Source organism: Narcine bancroftii, chromosome 9 (genome assembly GCF_036971445.1).
Source record: "Narcine bancroftii isolate sNarBan1 chromosome 9, sNarBan1.hap1, whole genome shotgun sequence".
Taxonomy (NCBI): domain Eukaryota; kingdom Metazoa; phylum Chordata; class Chondrichthyes; order Torpediniformes; family Narcinidae; genus Narcine; species Narcine bancroftii.
In genome coordinates this window covers 45,414,104-45,437,938 of record NC_091477.1, presented here as the reverse complement: position 1 = coordinate 45,437,938, position 23,835 = coordinate 45,414,104, and the positions used below count along the sequence as shown (strand labels likewise).

General features: G+C 43.1%; 1 protein-coding gene across 10 annotated transcripts in view; it reads right to left on the bottom strand.

The window, feature by feature from the left end:
- LOC138743487 (F-box/WD repeat-containing protein 11) overlaps positions 1-23,835 on the bottom strand; it is a 175,656-nt gene that overhangs the window by 144,049 nt on the left and 7,772 nt on the right. Inside the window, exon 1 of one of the 10 annotated variants that reach the window (XM_069898943.1) lies at positions 617-731. The exons of the other annotated variants lie outside the window; for them this stretch is intronic. The gene's annotated coding sequence lies outside the window, so the exon portion shown is untranslated. Of the gene's footprint in view, positions 1-616; positions 732-23,835 lie in introns of those variants that run through there. 10 annotated transcript variants of the gene reach the window in all.

Below are 23,835 nucleotides of genomic sequence, written 5' to 3'. Positions count from 1 at the left end.
TATAAAAAGGGACGGTGAGTCAGAATACAGAATGGAGAGTAAAAATTTCACTGAACGCTGCACCACAACAACCTCACAATGTCACAAAAACCAAGGCTGATTGTTAATTGCAGGAAAGGAAAACCAGAGGTAAATGATCCAGTGATCAGTGGGGCATCAGAGGTGGACCATGAGCAACTAAGTTCTTGAGAGTCACCATCTCGGAGGACCTTTCCTGCACCCAACACACTAATGGCATCGCAAAGAAAGCACATCATCAGCTCTACTTCCTCAGACTTTGTGGAGGTTTGGTATGGCTCCAAAAACCCTGATAAATTTCTAAAGATGTGTGGTGGAAAATGTGCTGACTGGCTATATCACAGTCTGGTATGGGGATACAAATAAACCTGCAAAAGATAGAAGACACAGCCCAGGATATCACAGAGAAAACCCTCCCTACCATCGAGAACATCTACAAGGAACATTGCCGTCGCAGAGCAGAAACAATCATCAAGGATCCACATCACCCAACACACACTCTTCTCACTACTACCATCAGGAAAGGGGTTCGTGACTTGCACCACCATCAGACTTCTCAACAATAAACTTAATCAGGGATTCATTTAAAGATTCTTACTTTTGCACTTTTTTTCCTTTCTGTATTGCCCAGTTTGTTTGCAGTTCTTTATTTGTTTATATGTGTACGTTGAGTACAGTTTTTTTTTGCACTATCAATGAATGGTAATTTTTGCCTAACCAGCAGAAAAAAGAATCATTAGAATACAAAAAATATAACCAGGGTTATATGTGATGTCATGCATGTACTCCGACAATAAATCTGAAATCTAATAAATACTTTGCACCTGCAACGCCAAATGTTTGGGGTGGGGGGAGGAGGAAGGAAATAGTGTTGCACTGAAGGATTAACATTGAAATTAAGGAACTCTCAAGGAGGTTTAGCATTTTTCAAAACAGAAAAGCCCAGTTAGCCAGTCCCTGATAAAATACAGGTATATTGCAGTTGATACAAAAATTATGTGTGGTGGAGTCAGGAGCAAAGCTTTAGACTAAGATTTAGGCATTAAAATTAGATAATTTAGTTGGGAAGAAAACTGTCAAAACAAACTTAGTGAAGAGAAATGTGAAGTGATAATGCATTTGGGGAAATCAAATAAATGAATACCCTATCCACAAGTGAAAATAGAAAAATGTAAAGGGTGCTCGGAGTGTCTTAAAGGAAAGACTTAGCAATATAATAATTACGCAGCCTTGGAGTATACATTCATATTTAAGCAAAAACCAAGAATACAACAAGATGGTTATGCCAGAACTTTACATTACTAATCAAACTATAGTTCATGTACTGTGTACAATTAAAGTCATCAGACAGCATGACAAACAAAAGTGGCCTGAAGAAGGTTAGAGAAAAATTGACAAACATGTAGCCAGGATTGGAAAACTGCACCTACAGAAAAAAGTTTGATAAGCAAAGGCTGTTTTCTTTGGAACAGAGAAGGCAGAGGTTTAATTGTGTAATGAATTAAGACTGCAAAGATAAATAGGAAGGAACCATTTCCTTTGCTGGAGGGGTCAAAACCAAGGGCAAAGTTTTCGAGTAGTTGGTGGGATTAGATTGGTTGATGGAAGGTTTCTTTCAACCAAAGGCTAAACAAGATCTAAAACTCAATATTTAACAGGTGATCCAGACACCATCATCATGTTTGAACAATACATTTAGTATACGTATAGTTTAGTAAACTAAAATTATACAAGGCACAAGGGTTGCAGGAGGAGTTCAAGAAGTGTATTAGGAAAAATTGCTGCCTATAAACTTTTAAGCTACTAAACAACCATATTAGGCAGTTCCTTGGGATAATATGGTACCAAGAATTGCATTGAAAAAGTGACATGGAACTACGGGCTGGGAGGACTTAGACTTCCAGATTTCAAAACATATTACCTAGCTGCAAAAGCTAGATTTCTCACAGCCTTCTTCACTGAAGACAACCCCCCGTCTTGGGTTCAAATGCGAATGTACTCGATGGAGGAGGGGAAGCAATGGAGTGTCAAATCATTAAAAAAAAATACGAATAACCCCATTCTAATACACATGATTAGAATGTGGCAAGAAATTAATGAATGTATAGGAAATAACGTAGGGATATCAATAAAAATGTGTTATTGCCTACGAACATGGGCAATAGAATATTAAATTTGTGGTATGACAAAGGTATAAGATATATTAAGGAATGTTACACGGAAGGAACTCTTATGTCCTTTGAACAATTAAAACAAATACTAAGTAGCCAATGGTACCTTCTTCTGTTTTCTCCATCTTAGATCATTCTTAAGATAAAGATGGAGACCAATGGTGACCCCACCTGTAATTAGTGAAATTGAACTAACGATCTGGATGGGGAATACACTCAAATTTATAACAAAAATGTACAATGCTCTCCAGAGTGAAAGTGCAAAACCAGGGTTTCAGAGGTCAAGGGAAAGATGGGAGTCAGACTTGGGTGTGGTGATTTCAGAAAGAAGCTGGTCAGATTGGTGCAAGGCCAGCATGACATTGATTAGAAATGCAAGATATGCATTGGTTCAGTTTTTTGGTTTTTTTTTAAAAAACACACACCAATTGTATCTTATCCCACAAAAGTAACACAGATTTAAAACTAAAATTTCAGAGATGGGTTTCAGATGTGGGACTGAGACAGGAACTTTTCTATATATCACGTGGTCGTGCATGAAAGTGAGGCCATTTTGGCAAGAAATTGCAGAAAAATTAGCCAGGATAACAGGAGTGACCTTCACAGGAAACCCGGAGCTCTATTTATTAGGTAATTTCATGGAAATAAGCAACAAATTGACCAAATATCAAATCTCATTCATACCGACCGCACTGGCGGTAGTGAAAAAATGTATCGTGATCACTTGGAAGTCCAACTCCCCTCTACTCATAGCAAGACAGACTGTGGAAATTAACAGCTGTACACCTATGGAATAAAAATCACATATAACTTAAAGAATAAATTGACACTTTTGTAAAGATCTGGCAGCTAGACCTGGACTACATAGGGGCCCAGATATAGTAATAAAAAGGAACAAAAAAAGGTATAAAAGTAACTATTATATATCTAAAAAGTTTCCCCAACTGTACTCTATATACTTAAAATATATGTAAGCCCTGATGGTGAATGGATCTGTATGTATGGAAGGGGAGGAGAGACTGTTTTGTTTTTGTTTGTTGTGTTTGTGAAAAAAAGTTTATATATTTAAAATGTCATTATGTATAATTTTTTTTTTAATATTTTTTTTTAAAAAGGAGTGTATTGGGAAGGCCAACAGGAGCCATGGTATGTCCTTGGTGTGCAGGATTAAAGAAAATCCTAAGACATTTTATATTTACATTCAAAACAAGAAGAGGGGTAGGGAAATGATAGGATGAGTCAAGGGAATGAATTTATGCCTGGAGTCAGTGGAAGTCTATGAGGTACTAAATTCATTCTTTGCATTAGTATTTATCAAGAAGGACATTTTGAGACCAGGAGATGATGCTGGGTCTTCTGAAGAGCATTGAGGTGGATAAATCCCCAGGATCTGATAGAATATATTAAAAGAGGCAGGTGAAGAGATTCCTTAGGCCTTGACAAAGATCTTGGTATCCTCACTTTCAACGGGGATGGTAGGATAGTGGCCAATATTGTTCTTTTGCTCAAGAAGGGAAATAGGGACAATCCAGAAAATTAAAGGCCAATAATAAAGAAGCTTTTGGAGATTATGTTTTGGGATAGGATTTATTATTTGGAAAGGCATGGTCAGACAGAGCCATTGGAAACATTAGAATTGAATTTAGCCAACTGAATTTTGGAGAAGTCAATCCACTACTTTAAAATGTAATAGTGAATGTCAGGCACATAGAGAAGATGGGCATCAGAAAATAATTGTTGAAAATCTTGCTCCCATAATTTCTTAGTCTTGTCCAGGGAATTACCACTAGAAAACAATAATGACTCAAAGAACTGATATCATCTTTTTATGATTTGGTTTAAAATTATAAATCTTCTCCATCATATTTAATTCTAGATCTTGAGGGAGTCTCAATACCAAGGAATTCAAACTGTTCTTAATCTGTAAATACAGGTAGTCCTCGATTTCCAACCAACGCAAGTTATGACCACCCGCACATACATACTGCATTTTTAAAAAATGCATCTGCGCATGCGTTACACTGTATAGGCCCATGTACGCAGTTTCCATTCTGTAGTCGCACTAGAAACATGGCAAGCGAGAGGAAAAACATATCCCTTGTGATAGAACTGCTGAGGAAAACCACAATTTTGAAGATAAAAATGAAAGCCATTAACCAACATGACCAAGGTATAAAGGTCACTAATATTGCAGTCTACAGTTGTTGCATTCCACCATGTCAAAGATTTTAAAGGATGCAGAGAGAATACGTGAGGCTATAAGAGGATCTGCAAGTTTGACCAGCATAATTTTAACTAAGCAATGGTGAGGGCCCATTCAAAGATGGAGAAGTTATTAATGTTATGGTTGGAAGACCTGATTCTGAAACGCACGCCACTGAATCGAAGGACGATTCAATCGAAGGCTAGAAATCTTTTCGAGCCATTAAAGGAGCAAATGGGAGAGGATTACATTGGGAACCTCACTGCAAGAAATAGCTAGTTTAGTAGATTTAAAAGAAGGTACAATGTACAAGTCTCAGGAGTTCATCAAAATTTCATTGAAAGTCTGGACGAGTTAATCCGTGATGGTGGTTATCAACCAGAACACATTTTCAATGTGGATGAAACGGGATTTTTATTGGAAGAGGATGGCAGAACAAACATACATCCATAAAGAAGATTGCACGATGCTGGGATTTAAAGCATTTAAGGATCGAGTGACCTTGTTACTGGGAGGTAATATACTAATTTTAAGCTGAAGCCTTGCCAATTACCACTCCAAGAACCCACATGCATTCAAAAGCATTAACAAGCATAGCCTGCCTGCCTCTACAGATCCAACCTTACAGCCTGGATGACTAGGGGCTTGTTTGAAGACCGGTTCGCTAACTGTTTCATTCCAAATGTTCGGCAATATTGTTTAGAAAATAGTTTTACTTTCAAGATTCTATAAATCTTAGATAACATCCCCCTCATTGGTTGGACCTTAATCCCGACATTAATGAGTCATTTCTACCACCAAACACAACTTCTATCCTTCAGCCGATGGACTAAGGGGCGATTGAAACTTTTAAACTCGTTACCATCACTCAACATAGCAGCAACCAACAGTGATCAAACATAATTATATGAATTTTGGAAAGGTTACAGCATTCTTAATTGCCTCAAGAACATCACAGCAACATGGGAGAATGTTACAGGAAGATGGATGAATGGAATTTGGAAAAAATGTCACAAACGCTGCATTCACACAGGCTCGAATGAGGATGTGTTTGACGAGATTAGAGAGAACATTGTGACACTTGTAATGGATCTTGATTTGGTAGTCGACATTGAAGATGTGGAAGAGTTATTAGATCTTGAATCAAAGGAATTGACCAATGAGGACTTAATCAAATTAGATGAAGAACACATTGTGGAGGAGGAAAAGAGGATTGAGGAACCATAGGTTCACCATTAAGGGCATTTTCACAAATGAATAAAGCCCTTGCCGAGTTTGAAAGCATGGACCAGAATGTTGAAAGATATGCCAAGATGATTTTATCACAATCTCTACTTTAACTTTGTCCATGCCTTGAGCATGAAGTTACACAGGACATCAAGCAATGCCGCACACGTTGCCCTGCCTCTTGTAAACAACTTTTCTGCACTCAACATCCATATATTTCATTCCTCACACACATGGTCTTTGAATGACTTGTTAAAGCAGACATTGAGAGGTTGCAATGTAGATATCAAACCACCTGAGATAACCACCATGTATTATGTAGTACTAATCTACTTTTAGTGTTCTCAGTTAAGTGGCAACAAATCACATCACAGACCAGCAAACTCTGTTCTTTGCATAAACTCCCTGGCCGCCTGCTCTAAACATTATCTATCCATAGTTTTACACCATTTTTATCTATCCATTCTTTTTCATGAAAATGTACAAAAATACTTGCAGGGAATTTCATTTTCGGCTTAATTTTCCGTTTGAAGGTTATCGTGGGTCTTAACTTCATCCTGTCAGCCATGCACGATAACATCACAGTAAACCTGGTCCTTTCATGGACTGTACTTCTGGTTTGCACAGTTTTAGCATCTTTCCATTGCCTATCATGTTGAAATTTATGGGGATTTCATCCATGTTTCCAATATTTGCCAATGCAAACGGGTGTTTCTGCCGGTTACATATAATAAACTGGTGAAAACTTACAACCTTATGATCAAGATCTTTCGGTAGTTTCTGTGCAATTTTTGTTTTTTGGCATAATATCAGATTTTTCCTGTTCATGAAACGATTGCACCAGCCTACTGTAGCCTCAAAATCTTTACTGAGGTCTGGGTGCGACTTGGCCCACTGCAGAGCAAATGTTCTTATTTTATTTCAGGTGACTAATTAGCAATTCACTTCCCCATTCTGCAATGTAATTTTCCAACTCTGGCTAACCATAACCATATAACCGTTTACAGCACGGAAACAGGCCATGTCGGCCCTTCAAGTCCGTACCGGTTCACTTGAACAACTCCACTAGCTCCTCCGCAAACTCCTGAGGAAGTAGAGGCTTTCTTCATGATGTGGCATTCTTTTCCCGCATGTTATGCGGATGGTATAAACTTGTTTGTAAAATCCCATCGATGCTGTTAGTAGCTATCAAGGGATTCCTTTTCTCAAAGAACATTGCCTTTTTGGTATTTTTCTTAAAATCTCTTCTTTCTTCCTCCAATCTCTTATCAACTTCTCAAGCACACCAAATTATCTTGCAGCAACACAGTTGTTCGTTTTCTTGTCCATTTCTGTCACTTTCAACTTAAAACTAGTTTCATATTTTTGTCGCATGTTGTGTCGATGATAGCAATCACCTCCAGACAACACCCAGCTGGTCAATCTGCGCAATCTATAGGGGGAGGGGTGGGGGTGATTTATCAACGGCCCATCTCAGGCATTGTGATCTATGGGTGTCAGCTTATATGCCGGTCAACAGGGCACTTCAGGCAGCCAGAAAACGAGTGGGGAGGGGTCAACTTGTACACCAGACATATCATAAAACCTTTAAAATGAGGCTGAAAAGGGGGGTGGGGTCGAATTGTATATCAATATGTATGGTAGCAGAAATCTATGGTATCCAAAATGTTTTCTAATTCTCAATGCACGTTTAACAACAAAATTATTGGTTATTTTGGAAGCAGAAAAAGGTAATGGTGCTCTAACTATCGAAATAAGAGAATCCAAAAGAGGAATACATCTAATATTAGCTGCCCAATAATAAAATCTAAAATTAGGCAATGGCAAACTCCCTTTCTTTTTGGTTTCAGTGTTTCCATCTCTCCTTTACATGCTCCTGTTTTCACTTTCCTCTCTGATTTTTCTTCCAAAATAGGTGAGAGGCTTTAGATCAGGGGTGTCAAACTCAAATTCACAGAGGGCCAAAATTAAAAACTTGGACTAAGTCGAGGGCCAAACTAAATATTTATTGAAAATTTTCAACAACATCTGCATGTTTTCTCTTCTTTCAACATATGCAATGTTAAACTTTTTCTTATTAAAATAAATGTTTAATAATAGTTTTAGTTAAACTCTTTCCAGAAGAAGCATTAACAAATGAGAAATAAAATATTCAATAAATAATATTTCTCTATAGCCTTTAAGCTCCTTCTAAATGTTTTTTTTTCACAAACCAACAAGTCAAAAAAAATAACAACTTGCTTCAATGAAAATCCAATCTTTCAACTATGAACAGTCCAAAGTTAACCAAAGAAAATATTAATCCAAGCTTAGCTTGCTACACTGTGATTTACTCTGATACACCTGGGTCTAAACCAGATACTTGGCATCTCTTCTTAGATGCAAGTTCATCAAACTCTGGGGTCAGAGTTTGCCTCCCACCTGTCTTGAAAGGTCCTGTTTTCTGTCTTTCGTTCGGCTATTTTTCGTAAGGGGTTTATTACGTGTGAGTTGGGCGACAGGTCACAGATGCTAATGAAAGTAAAGAGAGGAGGTGGGGGCGATTAGCGGGCTGATGGGCCGGCGCCAACGCATTTGCAAAGCATTCTGGGGTTTGTAGTATTAGCTGTGCATGCGCTATACCGGCGCGGCGGCCAGCGGGCCAGCTCTAATACATATTTGATATGATCTTGCGGGCCAAATATAATTATATCACGGGCCAAATTTGGCCTGCGGGCCTGAGTTTGACATGTGTGCTCTAGATATAGCCAGATCACGATCTCACTGTTTTCATTCATATTATGTCATAGATCTACACGTCCAACCAAGAGAGATTAGTTTAAATATCTCATGTCAAACACAAAGCCTCCAATACTGCAGTACTTTCTCAAATAATTTCCCAGAATATAGCTTTAACTAGTTTCCTGTTGACTCAAGAGAATTGACACCTTCTCAATGTCGTTCTGAAAAGCAAACTGCAAAATGTTGACAGAAAGATGCAATGATGTTGGAAGGATGAAGGACAGAACCATGATCTGGTATTTGAAGGTGATGAATGACATAGTTGACGTAGACAAGAGTTGGTTCTAACTTACTCCATGACCTCCCAAATTAAAGTTGATCCAATGACTCCAAATGCAATCATCAGTTTCTCTGCAGCACAATGACTAATGTAAAGCCAAATAAGACTAGCCCCCTTTCCACTGGCATCCCAGTTAATTGGCTGTGCAGTGTCCCAGGATAGGAAGCCCTTTGTGCTGTTTCCACTGGGCCACCCTGATCTGGGGCACTAATTGCTTTACCACTGAACACACTCATCTCTAGGGATCAGAGAGTTCTACCTTCAACTGGAAATGGGTGACTTTCTGCTGTCCCTTTTCCACTGGTTTTATCAGCACTCCAGCATTTGATGCCAGCATTTGGACAATGTTCCTTTTCCACTGGACTCTGTCCCCATAAATTCCCAGTTAATTCCTGGGACAGGGTGCCAATGCAAAAGGGGCCACTGTCTGGTATTTGTGGCTCCAGCTGATCTACTCAAAATATGATATTGGATGAAGTGTTTTAGAAAATACTGTTTTGTAACTGTATGCCTTGCATCTAATTGTAATCTGTGCATAAATTGATTCCAACATACACAAATTTATCCTTGGTATACCATAGTCACGAAACACAAAAGAGCAAAAAAATAAACCTCACACCACAGAAGCTTGAAAATATAAACTCTTAATAACACTAGTTCTTTGAGCTTGTGTTTAAAATAAACATTTTCACACAGCATGTTCAACTATTGAAAACAGGAAAGGGAGTGGCATTAACAGTTAAGTTCTAAACCTTCTGATTTATTTAACCACCGTCCCCATGGACCTCAATCCTACCCAAACTCTCTCCAAAACCCTCAAACCCACCCACCCACCTTCTTTCCATATTTTTCAATCCCAGCTATATTACAATCTTCTTGTATCTTCTTATATTCTGTCTTGTTTTGAAACTCATTATTTTGGTTCAAGTATATGGGTCCACCACTATTATTGTTAATTTGCATTTCAAACAAAACTAGAAACAGAAGAAACTTTTTACTTCTGGAGAAAATATATAAAATGCACTGTGAATGTTTCCTCTGGATCATAACATTACCAAAAGCCAAGAATATTTTCAGATGTCTCCTCTCAACATTTGTGTAGTCTTCACAGAATCCTGTGATATATATCCCTCCAGTCAGTCAAACTAACTAAACAAATCTTGCTTTCAGTTCACCAGTCTTGTTTGATCAATTAAGTACCAAACTGAAAGATAAATAGCACAAATTAACTGTTTCTACTGGGGACTTTAGGGCCACAGCTCTTACCAATTTTCTTTCATAATTGCCAATGAAGGAAGTGGTTGATACCAGAATTACAATAAGGATAAAGCAGTTGAGTGAGACCTGATTGGAACCCAACCCAGTGAAAGAACTGCTTACCAACCTGGTGTCCATATGCAGATAGGCAACAAGATTACTGGAAATAATTGCAATATGTAAATATAACCAGTGAGGAGTTAATGCCTTAAAATTCCAAAAGTTTTCAGATCAGGACCACCTTCAGCCCCTCCTACTTAAAGAGAAAGTAGTTTTAATTAGAAAAATATTCTGTTTTGTTATTGTATAACCACAGCACCAGGATTTATTTTATTCATACGTGGGAATTCAACATGACCAGCATTTCCTGTCCATCCAAATTGGTTTTCGGGCAGCAATGAGCAATGATGGAGATCTATTCCATACTGCTCACTGATTTATTCTTATTGTTTGATTTAGCAGCAATGTAGTATCTAGTTCAGATGCTGTGCGATTCAATGAGCGAACTACAAGTGGTGGTCACAAATGTGGAAGCTACTGTTGAAAAAACCTTATCCCTCATCTTTTGGACATGATTAACTAGTCATAATGAGCAGGAATCGAACGTTCAGGATGGTGGATAAGTGCTCATGAAATCACTGCTCTCATTTGAAAGGTGATTACTTCTTTCAGTCCTGTTGGGGAGTTAACTCAGCAGATCACATGGACAGCATTACAAATGGGAGAATTTTTTGTTTTGCAACAGCAGTTGTGTTTCAGTGAACAAGACTTGTAAATGTAAAAAATGTAAACTATCAGACTGTCTTGTCCCTGCAGACTATTTATGTGGATAGCAGAGAGTCTACAGATGTGGAAAGTGAGGCATTGTCATTTGACAATATGTTGTGCATTACCTGAGCAATTGGTGTGGTTTGGCTCAAGGAACAATAATTCTGGATCACAGGCCTTTAGCACTACACTTTATCATTGATAATTCAACCATAGCATGTGGATCGATTTTATATTTTCACATGAGGGAACCCATTCAGCTATTAAGTCTATGCCAGCTCTCAGAGCATTTTTCCCCATCAACCCTGTAACCCCATATTTCCATCAATAACCCCCAGATTTTACTGCTCCTCGTGCACAGGTGAGCAATATCCCATGATAATGCATCTACCAACACATATTTATAGACTAACAAAACCAGAGTACACACAGGCAACCCACATGGTACCAGGATTATACAAAATGTGGACAAACAGAAAATGGCTCTGAGTGGTGACGAGCTAGGAAGTACACCAGAGGAAAATTCATTCTTGTCTCAAATATGAAAATATAAACCAGGCCATAACATTGAAAGTTGTGAAGGAATACATTTCTACTACTGCTAGCTCATGCTGCCTCAGTTTTGATAGGTTAAAAATCTTTCCCACTGAATATTGTCATATTGCTATGGAACACCACAGAAGGTATCATCAATAAAAAAGCTTTCATCTCCAGAAGTTCCATTTAGTGGTCACTCCTACCAATATATCCACAAGCAAATAGATCTGCAACAGGAAGGTTGGGAAGAACAAATTCAAGGAAGAATTACCCCTCAGGGAAATTCTCTCACCACATGACAGATTTGGTAGCCATGATATGGCCAAATCATATAGTGGTAGCACTGTCAAACCACTATTTTTCCTGAGTTCTTGCATCCTCTAGTTCATTCAGGAACATTCAAGGCTGTTAACATCCTTATTGATCTTTAATGTTTAACCTCTTACACAAAACTTCAATTCCCAAGCTATGTAAACTTGTATTACCATTGCAGAAAAAAAATTATGCAACTGAGGTTCTATTTTGATAGGATTTACACAATTATAACCTTCCTCAATCCCCAGATTATGAAGAAATACCAGACGATTGGAAAATTGCCATTCTTGTTCAAAAATGGAGTAAGGCATAAAGCAGTGACTGCAGGCTGATTAGTCTAGCTTCTATTGTTGGAAAAAAGATCCAGGCTATTGATGAACAAAGTAATAGTATCACAATCAAATTGAAGAATTTACAGAACTTGCTTGATTGCTTCCAAAAATTAACATAGTTCCCAGAAGTTTTTCTTTTCCCCATAATTTTTTTCCCACTCTCATTAAACTATGATATGGAGAGAGGTGCAACATCAAGTTAACCATATCAGGGACAATACACAAATGTGCTGGAGAAACTCAGCAGGTCACGCAGCGTCTATAGGAAGCAAAAGGATATAACCAATGTTTCGGCCCTGAGCCCTTCATCAGGTCAAGGCAGGCTGACTTGTTAAAAAAAACATTCCATAGCTACCAATAAGAACAAGAATGGATTGCACGGCTCACAGAGAGAAATGTTGGAGTTTAGTCAAGGCTGCAGCAGGGGAGTTAAGCACATTTTTTCATTCAACATTACAATGAAGTCACAACAAACATCCTGTTAATATGGGAAAATAATGAAATATCATTACCCATAATTTAAAAATTGATATGAGATAAACTAATGGGGCTAAAAGCTTCCAAGTCCCCTGGTCCAAATGGTTTGCATTCGAAGAATTTAAAACAAACTACTTACGGAATGGATCCATTACTATTAATCTTTAAAAAAATCCACAGATTATGGAGAAGTATCAGAGGATTGGAAAACTGGTGACATGACATCCTTATTCAACCAAGGCAAGAAGCCAGAAAATGAAGGGTGATTAGACTAGCATCTATTGTTGGAATAAAAATGTCTGAGTCACTGACGAAGGGATAGTATAGCACAGTTCAGGGCTTTCGACCCACAACTCAAGTTTATTATCGTCCAAATGTACAAGTACAACCTGAAAGTGTTATCTAGTCCTCGGTGCAAAAAACATGCAAACGTGCATACAGATAAAACACATACATATGATGCATGTGCACCACATACTGTATATATCTATATATAAATAAATAGATAGAGTGGCAGAGAGCTTGTATGGACAGTTCATCAGTCATTCAGCAGTTTCACTGTCTGAGGGAAGAAGCAGTTTGTAGATTCAACTTTATTGTCATTGTGCCAAGTAAAGTACAAAGCATATGAAATACAATTAGCATCCAAACAGAAGTTTAAAAAGTGCTATATACAAATAACTATGTGTAAATAAAAACAAGTGCATTCAGCAAGCAAACAATTATAAAAGTAGTGACAGTACAATGTGAGTGCAGGACCACTCGCCACTGTGATTTAAGGTTCAGCAGGGTCACATCCTCAGGGGAAAAAAGTTCTTCTTGAGCCTGATGGTTCGAGAGAGAAGGCTTCTGCAGCGCCTACCAGGTGGGAGAAGAGTAAAAAGTACATAGTTGGGTGTGATGCAGCCTTAATGATGCTCTTCGCCTTGCCCAGACAGCATTCTTCAATGGTGGGCAATTAAATATCAATAATCCGCTGGGCAGTTTTCACTACCTGTTGAAATGCTTTACAGTCTGATAAGAGGCAATTGCCAAACCACATTGAGATGCCATAGGTAGTGTGCTCTCAATAGTACAGCGGTAAAAATCCATCAATATCCTGGGGCAGAGGTGTACTTCATGTTCTGTCGAAAATAAAGGGGCTATTGCACCTTTTAAAATCAGGATGGAGGTGTTCAGGGACCAGGTGAGATCATTGGAAACATAGAAACCAAGGAATGTGTATCAACCAAGCTTGATACACATTCCACCACAACTCCAATGATGTAAATAGGGACACGAGTGTGGCTTCCAGCAGGCCTGGTCTACAATGATCTCCTTGGTCTTCTGAGCATTAAGTGTCAAGTTGTTGTTAGCACCATGCAACCAGGTGCTAGACCTTGACCCTATAAGCAGTCTCATCATCCCCTCTGATCAAGCCAACCATTGTGGTGTTATCTGCAAACTTGATTATGGGAATTAGAACCATATACAGGAACAGAGTCAAAGGTGAAAAGGGAATACAGGTGAGAAGAGATTGCCTAATTTAACAGATTGGGGTCTGTTAGTCAGAAAGTCCAAGATCCAATTACAGAGAGATGAGCTGATACCAAACTGATGAAATTTGGTGATCAGTTTGGAGGGAATCACAGTATAGAATGCTGAACTAAAGTCAATGAATAGCATTCTGACACAAGAGTTGGAGCTAGTGAAGTGAAGTGCCAAGAAAATGGCATCCACAGTTGACCTGTTGATACGATAGGCAAATTGATGAGAGTCCAGGGTGATGGGCAAACGGAATTCCAAATGTGATAGAACCAGTATCTCAAAGCACTTTGCAATGATGGGGTGAGTGCAACTGGAGAGAAGTTATTCATGGAGATGGGACGCTCCGGCAATGGCACGATGGAGGCAATCATAAAGCTCATGGGAACAACTGCCTGGGCCAGATTAAAGACCCGGGCCACCTGTTCTGCACAGACAATAAGCCTTGGCCAGGTATATCATCCAGACCAGCTGCCTTCCATACATTCACCATACACAGGGTGGCCCAAACATCAGAGATGGTAAGTGAGAGAGGCAGTTCATCAGGTGGAAGAGCTACTTTGAAGGTGACCTCCTTGTTCTCTTGATCAAACCGAGCGTAGAAATAATTAAGCTCCTCAGAGAGGGAGGCACAGAAGGAAGGGAGCACAGTATAAGGTTTCTCATGGCTACTTTAGCATTATCCGTAATAGCAATGATACATGTAAACTCAAAGTTGATAAAAAGGTCTATACTTAATAATAAGGTATTCCAGAGCCACAGAGAAATAAGTATTAGCAATGGTAGAGTTAGTATGATTGATTCACATAGATGCATAAACCAGACCCTCTACTTTTACCCATTGCTTTTGTCACTCTGTCAACCCTGTAGACCATGTGCCCTTCCAATTCCACCACATTGTTAGATACATCACTGTTAAACAACATTTAACTCTACATCACCTTTGTTGACCTCACCAAAGCCTTCGACACCGTGAGCAGGAAAGGGCTTTGGCAAATACTAGAGCGCATCGGATGTCCCCCAAAGTTCCTCAACATGATTATCCAACTGCACGAAAACCAACAAGGTCGGGTCAGATACAGCAATGAGCTCTCTGAACCCTTCTCCATTAACAATGGCGTGAAGCAAGGCTGTGTTCTGGCACCAACCCTCTTTTCAATCTTCTTCAGCATGATGCTGAACCAAGCCATGAAAGACCCCAACAATGAAGACGCTGTTTACATCCGGTACCGCACGGATGGCAGTCTCTTCAATCTGAGGCGCCTGCAAGCTCACACCAAGACACAAGAGAAACTTGTCCGTGAACTACTCTTTGCAGACGATGCCGCTTTAGTTGCCCATTCAGAGCCAGCTCTTCAGCGCTTGACGTCCTGCTTTGCGGAAACTACCAAAATGTTTGGCCTGGAAGTCAGCCTGAAGAAAACTGAGGTCCTCCATCAGCCAGCTCCCCACCATGATTACCAGCCCCCCCACATCTCCATCGGGCACACAAAACTCAAAACGGTCAACCAGTTTACCTATCTCGGCTGCACCATTTCATCAGATGCAAGGATCGACAATGAGATAGACAACAGACTCGCCAAGGCAAATAGCGCCTTTGGAAGACTACACAAAAGAGTCTGGAAAAACAACCAACTGAAAAACCTCACAAAGATAAGCGTATACAGAGCCGTTGTCATACCCACACTCCTGTTCGGCTCCGAATCACGGGTCCTCTACCGGCACCACCTACGGCTCCTAGAACGCTTCCACCAGCGTTGTCTCCGCTCCATCCTCAACATCCATTGGAGCGCTTACATCCCTAACGTCGAAGTACTCGAGATGGCAGAGGTCGACAGCATCGAGTCCACGCTGCTGAAGATCCAGCTGCGCTGGATGGGTCACGTCTCCAGAATGGAGGACCATCGCCTTCCCAAGATCGTGTTATATGGCGAGCTCTCCACTGGCCACCGTGACAGAGGTGCACCAAAGAAAAGGTACAAGGACTGCCTAAAGAAATCTCTTGGTGCCTGCCACATTGACCACCGCCAGTGGGCTGATATCGCCTCAAACCGTGCATCTTGGCGCCTCACAGTTTGGCGGGCAGCAACCTCCTTTGAAGAAGACCGCAGAGCCTACCTCACTGACAAAAGGCAAAGGAGGAAAAACCCAACACCCAACCCCAACCAACCAATTTTCCCCTGCAACCGCTGCAATCGTGTCTGCCTGTCCCGCATCGGACTTGTCAGCCACAAACGAGTCTGCAGCTGACGTGGACTTTTTACCCCCTCCATAAATCTTCGTCCGCGAAGCCAAGCCAAAGAAAGAAAAGAAACAACATTTCCATTAAAAACTAAACATTGCAATCCATAAGCCTTCTTTGTGTGAGGGTCCAAATCCTTAACGCTATTTTTCAAAATCCCACATGACAGAGCCTCGTGATATTCAGGCGCTGCCAACATTAACAAAGTTTCTTGGCCTGGTAGTTCTGGTTCTGATACTCCTTCCTGACAAGCGAAGCTGCAAAATATTGCATGCGGGTGATAGGGGTCCTCAACAATTTTGCGAGCCTTCATCTGGAAACGATCCTTGAAGATCACGTTGATGGAGGTAGGGGTGGAGAGACCTCAGAGATCTTAGGGTCCTGTGGATTGACTTCTGATCAAATGCTTTACAGTAACCTTACAACATTGTGATTCAGCCAGCCAGCACTTTTTTGATAGAGCTCCTACAGTAAGTTGACAGCATGGCAGCTGGTAGCCTTACCCCCTCAACCTTCTCAGGAAGTGCAGTCACAGTTGCACCTTCCAGACAAGTGAGGAGATGTTGTGTATCCAGGATAGGTCACTCATTTAGTAGACTCCAAGGAATTTGGCTCTCTCACTCTCCACTACTAAGTTATTAATGAAATCTGGCATTGTCACAGGAGCAGACTCAGCACAGAGCCCTGAGGTGAGTCAGTGCTTGATATTCTGCTGCCCACCTCGACAGACTGTGATCTTTCCATTAGGAAGTCTGGAGTCCAGTTACAGAAAGGGGTGTTGAGTCCCAATGAGGACAGTAGCCTGGCATATGAGGTTATTCTCCAGGTGAGTGAGGATGGAGTGAAGGGACAAGGTTCGAGCATCATCAATGGAATGGTTTCATTTGCAGGCTAATTGAAATGGGTCCAGTTTTTCTGGGAGGTTTGATACATTCCACAATGGAACACTGGGCCTGTTACTGTTGCTCTCTTTGGTACTGGGATAAAAGTGGTTGCTTTGAAACCCGCAGGGATGATGGACTGCTTCAATGGCAAGTTGAAGAAGTCTGTAAGGACCTCCATCAATTGGTCTGTGCAGTCATTCAGCACCTGACCAGGTATGTTGTCTGGAATGGAATCCTGGAACCACATTTCTGTAATCGCCAGAGTATAGCAGCCCTGTAATTCTTTCTGGCTCATATGTCATTTCAGTTTCAGGGAGAGAGACGGCAGCGTGACTCGGGTGGGCGAGGGGGCAGAGAGACGGCAGCGCGACTCGGGTGGGCGAGGGGGCAGAGAGACGGCAGCGCGACTCGGGTGGGCGAGGGGGCAGAGAGACGGCAGCGCGACTCGGGTGGGCGAGGGGGCAGAGAGACGGCAGCGCGACTCGGGTGGGCGAGGGGGCAGAGAGACGGCAGCGCGAGACGGGTGGGCGAGGGGGCAGAGAGACGGCAGCGCGACTCGGGTGGGCGAGGGGGCAGAGAGACGGCAGCGCGACTCGGGTGGGCGAGGGGGCAGAGAGACGGCAGCGCGACTCGGGTGGGCAGAGAGACGGCAGCGCGACTCGGGTGGGCAGAGAGACGGCAGCGCGACTCGGGTGGGCAGAGAGACGGCAGCGCGACTCGGGTGGGCAGAGAGACGGCAGCGCGACTCGGGTGGGCAGAGAGACGGCAGCGCGACTCGGGTGGGCAGAGAGACGGCAGCGCGACTCGGGTGGGCAGAGAGACGGCAGCGCGACTCGGGTGGGCAGAGAGACGGCAGCGCGACTCGGGTGGGCAGAGAGACGGCAGCGCGACTCGGGTGGGCAGAGAGACGGCAGCGCGACTCGGGTGGGCAGAGAGACGGCAGCGCGACTCGGGTGGGCAGAGAGACGGCAGCGCGACTCGGGTGGGCAGAGAGACGGCAGCGCGACTCGGGTGGGCAGAGAGACGGCAGCGCGACTCGGGTGGGCAGAGAGACGGCAGCGCGACTCGGGTGGGCAGAGAGACGGCAGCGCGACTCGGGTGGGCAGAGAGACGGCAGCGCGACTCGGGTGGGCAGAGAGACGGCAGCGCGACTCGGGTGGGCAGAGAGACGGCAGCGCGACTCGGGTGGGCAGAGAGACGGCAGCGCGACTCGGGTGGGCAGAGAGACGGCAGCGCGACTCGGGTGGGCAGAGAGACGGCAGCGCGACTCGGGTGGGCAGAGAGACGGCAGCGCGACTCGGGTGGGCAGAGAGACGGCAGCGCGACTCGGGTGGGCAGAGAGACGGCAGCGCGACTCGGGTGGGCAGAGAGACGGCAGCGCGACTCGGGTGGGCAGAGAGACGGCAGCGCGACTCGGGTGGGCAGAGAGACGGCAGCGCGACTCGGGTGGGCAGAGAGACGGCAGCGCGACTCGGGTGGGCAGAGAGACGGCAGCGCGACTCGGGTGGGCAGAGAGACGGCAGCGCGACTCGGGTGGGCAGAGAGACGGCAGCGCGACTCGGGTGGGCAGAGAGACGGCAGCGCGACTCGGGTGGGCAGAGAGACGGCAGCGCGACTCGGGTGGGCAGAGAGACGGCAGCGCGACTCGGGTGGGCAGAGAGACGGCAGCGCGACTCGGGTGGGCAGAGAGACGGCAGCGCGACTCGGGTGGGCAGAGAGACGGCAGCGCGACTCGGGTGGGCAGAGAGACGGCAGCGCGACTCGGGTGGGCAGAGAGACGGCAGCGCGACTCGGGTGGGCAGAGAGACGGCAGCGCGACTCGGGTGGGCAGAGAGACGGCAGCGCGACTCGGGTGGGCAGAGAGACGGCAGCGCGACTCGGGTGGGCAGAGAGACGGCAGCGCGACTCGGGTGGGCAGAGAGACGGCAGCGCGACTCGGGTGGGCAGAGAGACGGCAGCGCGACTCGGGTGGGCAGTGAGACGGCAGCGCGACTCGGGTGGGCAGTGAGACGGCAGCGCGACTCAGGTGGGCAGAGAGACGGCAGCGCGACTCGGGTGGGCAGAGAGACGGCAGCGCGACTCGGGTGGGCAGAGAGACGGCAGCGCGACTCGGGTGGGCAGAGAGACGGCAGCGCGACTCGGGTGGGCAGAGAGACGGCAGCGCGACTCGGGTGGGCAGAGAGACGGCAGCGCGACTCGGGTGGGCAGAGAGACGGCAGCGCGCCTCGGGTGGGCAGAGAGACGGCAGCGCGCCTCGGGTGGGCAGAGAGACGGCAGCGCGACTCGGGTGGGCAGAGAGACGGCAGCGCGACTCGGGTGGGCAGAGAGACGGCAGCGCGACTCGGGTGGGCAGAGAGACGGCAGCGCGACTCGGGTGGGCAGAGAGACGGCAGCGCGACTGGAAGGGTGTGTAATACGGCAGCACAATTCAGGTGGGCTTAAATCTGGGGCAGCTGGCTTTTGTTCTGAAATCCGGAAAAATCCGACATTTGGAACACACTGTCCTGCAAGGATTCTGGATAAAGGATTATGTACCTGTATCAGCACATCCTTTCTTAAATGAGGAGCCCAAAACTGCTCACAATACTTCAAGTGAGATCTCTCGAGGAGGAGTCACGTGATGGAGTAGTGGCCGGACGGTGAACTCCAGCCCTCTCCAGAAAAGTCGGGAAAAACAAAGGAAAACACAAAGGCACAGAAATAAAAGTTACAGAAAAGTGAGTATAAAGGTGGAAAGAAGATGGCGACAAAAAAAGAAAAATCGAAAGCAACGGTAAGAAGAGAGGAAGAGAAGACAAAGGAGGAAAAAGGTGAAGGCCTTACCTGTCCGAAGAGGCCCGCTGCGGAGAGAGAAACCCGCTCCCTCAGGTCGGTAAATAATGGACTACAAAAATGGCTCGCAGAGCCGAGTAAAAGTGCGCAACCGCGCATGCGCGATACTTCGCGCATGCGCGATGCGAATGTAAAAAAACACACCGACGGGAGGGGGGACCAGCTGGGGAGTCGATCTCCACAGCCGGCAACGACAGCTGCAGAACACCTGCAGCAAGAAGAGACCACAGAAGACAATGGAAACAAGAAAGAAGAGGAGGAAAGGGCATCAAAGAAACAACAGATGGCCAACCCAGAGGAAGAAGAAGAGGAAGAGTACAGGGAAATAGAAGAAGAAAAGAAAGGCAAGGTAAAGGATATACTTGCTCTTATTAAAGGATACATGGAGTCATTTAAAGAATGGCAAACACAGGAATTTAAGGATTTAAGAAAAAGAATAAACAACACAGAAGAGAAAATAAATAAAATGGAGATGACCTTAACAGAAATGGGAAAGAAAATGGACAAGATGGAAGAGCGGGCAGTAGCAGCAGAAATGGAGGTAGAAGACTTAAAAAAGAAATTGGAGAAATCTAATAAAAAAACTAAAGAGACACAAGAACTACTAGCTCAAAAAATAGATACAATGGAAAACCATAACAGAAGAAATAACATAAAGATAGTGGGCCTTAAGGAAGATGAAGAAGGCAAGAATATGAGGGAGTTTATAAAAGAGTGGATCCCTAAGACCCTAGGATGTCCAGAACTACAGCAAGAATTGGAAATAGAAAGGGCACATAGAGTATTGGCCTCTAAACCACAACCACAACAAAAACCAAGATCTATTGTAGTAAAATTCCTAAGATATACTACAAGAGAAAAGGTACTGGAGAAGACAATGGAAAAAGTAAGAGAGGGCAACAAACCACTGGAGTATAAAGGGCAAAAAATCTTCATTTATCCAGATATAAGTTTTGAACTCCTAAAGAAGAGAAAAGAGTTCAATACAGCAAAGGCGATTTTATGGAAGAAAGGGTATAAATTTATACTAAAGCATCCAGCGGTATTGAAAATATTTATTCCAGGACAACAAAACAGACTATTCTCGGATCCAGAAGAAGCACGAAAATTTGCAGAACAATTACAAAAATAGACTGAGGGAGGAAGACGGGTAATGAGAGTTAAAATGATCACGATTGATATGTATGTGGGTAAAGACAAAAATAGACTGAGGGATGAAGACGGGTAATGAGAGTAAAAATGATCACGATTGATATGTATGCGGGTAAAGAGGTATAAGAGTGAATAGAGACAATGAGCATACATGAATATATCTGTACTTAGAGGAAAATATAGATAGTATAGACAAGAATTAATAAGGGAAGGTAATGGAATAGAGAGAATAAGGAGGGAATTAAAAGAGTGACCTTTGTGACATATGAAAAGTGAAATCTTTTCTGGGGGAGGCGGGGTGGGGGGAAATAGCGGTCACTGCAAAATCAGTTGACGCTTGCGAGTGAATTCGCAAACCCAAATGGAGAGGGGAGATGTGGTTGTCCGACAAGGGATAAAGGACAACTCAGGAGGTGAAGGGGAGATTGGGGATAAATAAGATAGAAATAGGAGAATAAGGAAAATGTTGGATGTTGTAGGAATGTTGTCTTATAAAGAGTTGAAAATAAGAAAACAGAAATGGAAAAGGAGGAAAGGTAATGATGGAAAAACGGAAAGAGAAGATAAACAAAATATAAAAGGGCTACGCTGAACTATATGTCTTTAAATATTAATGGAATACATAACCAAATTAAAAGGAAGAAACTACTAAATTTAAATGAATAAATGTATTCCATTAGAAAAAATAACATATAGGTTAAGAAATAATATTGAAATATTCGAACAAGTATAGGAGCCTTACATTAAATACAATAGCGAAAACCTACCGGGGACAAACATTACCTAAGTTGATGGAAGGAGAAGGAAAGAAAAGAATGGACTCAGTAGAATTTCTGGTGTATTTTTGTTGAATGACAACATTGTCTGACTGAATTAATGCAACCTAGATTGTATACCTAAAATGGATGAGAGGGGGGGGTGGGGGGGTGGTTGGGGAGGAAAGGGGGGGGGGGGGAGAAAAAGTCACTGTATATGTGTGAAAAAGAAATAGTGTATATCATGGCTAATGTGATTTATGGTGTGAAAAATAAAAAATTAAAAAATAATTTAAAAAAAGTTTTAAAAAAAAAGAAAAAAAAAAAAAAGTGAGATCTCTCCAGCACTGTTCCCTCTAAGCTGGACACATGTGCACACACATACATTTGCAACCAGCACACAATGGAAATTAAAGGCGCACAAAAGGTTAGTTACCCAAAATAATGTAGTAAATCAACTGAAATAATCTCTTAGCTAACTGTTTCTGTTAACTAATGGTTATACTTTTACTATATTAAAACATCCCAACAGTGTTTTATTAGCCATAAGAGATAGTGATAATGGTGAGTAACACCCACAACGATCATCGTCACTACGTTGCTCACTAGCATCACCTTCATCTATCGTTGGGGTCTGGTGGCAGGCTGTCGGGTGACTCTCCCAACAGCCCACTGTCAGTCCCCGCACTGGTCCCACTGCCCCACTCTCTCCCAGGGGCCCACTGTCAGTTCTCACATTGATCCCACCACACCGCTGACTCCCAATAGCCCATGAGCCCCCACACCAATCCCACTGCCCCCTCCCCCCTAACAGCCCATCACCAGCCCCCACAGCCATCCCACCACCACGTTCCCTCCCGACAGTCTGCTACCAGCCCCCACACCAATCCCACTTCCCCACCCCAACAGGACCCGGAATGATCCCACCTCCTCTACTCCCCCCCCCTCCCCAACAGCCGACCATCAGTCCCCATGCTGATCCTATTGTCTCGCTCCCTTCCAGGAAAGAGCGGGGCAGTGGAACCAGCACAGGGACCAATAGTGGCAGTTTGTTTTTATAAAATATTTTCTCCTATACCTTGCCTGCTTTTGTTTTCCCTTGTAAATTACAGCAGTATTATTAAAAAGATTTTTGCTGTTGTCCCAGCAGCAAGTTTTGTCCAGGTTTTTTTCCCTGCTATTCTGTAGCTACATAATTCAATATCATTAAATGCTTACCTGTAAGTACACTTAAAAATTAATATTCTCCACTGAAATGGGAGGGGTCTTGTATGCCTTTGGATCATATATGCCATCAAATATGCTATCTTGAAAAGCAATTTCAAGTTTACATTTGCACAAGCATTCAGTGCACGCACACTTTTGTCACAGGAAAAAGAATTGTGCAAGATTTTTGTGCACACTGACTACTATAAAATTAGAGGGAACATTTCTCACCAGTGCCCATTCAAGCCCATTCATCCCTACTCTTGCATTCAATTCCTCTTGAAGTGAATGCCAGCAATCCATTTGCCTTCTTCACCACTGACTCAACCTGCAGGGCATGCTGCATGAGGACTTCCAGGCTCCTTTGCACCAGGGAATTTTAAATTTTCTCCCCATTTAGAAAAGAGTCTGTATGTTCATTTCTTCTATCAAAGTGCATGACTGTACATCTTCCCACTTTCATTTCCTACTTCTCTGTCCATTCTCTTAATCTGTCCAAATCCCTGTTTCTTAATGCTACCGGCTCCTCCACCTACCTTAGTATCATCTGCAAATTTGGCCACAATGCCTTTCATTTCATATCTAAATAAATGATGTACAACATCAAAAGGAGCAGCCCAACGTCAAACCCTATGGAACATGACTAGCAACTGGCAGCTAACCTGACTAATGAAGTCCTATACAACATACACCTTCTTAAACCCTATCAACTAGTACAGCAACTTTGAGGGATTAATAGACCTGGACACAAAGATCTCTGTTCCTCCATACTGTTGAGAATCCTATCATTAACCACATAATTCATCTTCAAATTTGACCTTCCAAATTGCATCACTTCAATTTTCTCAAATGAATTTCATCTGCCACTTCGCTG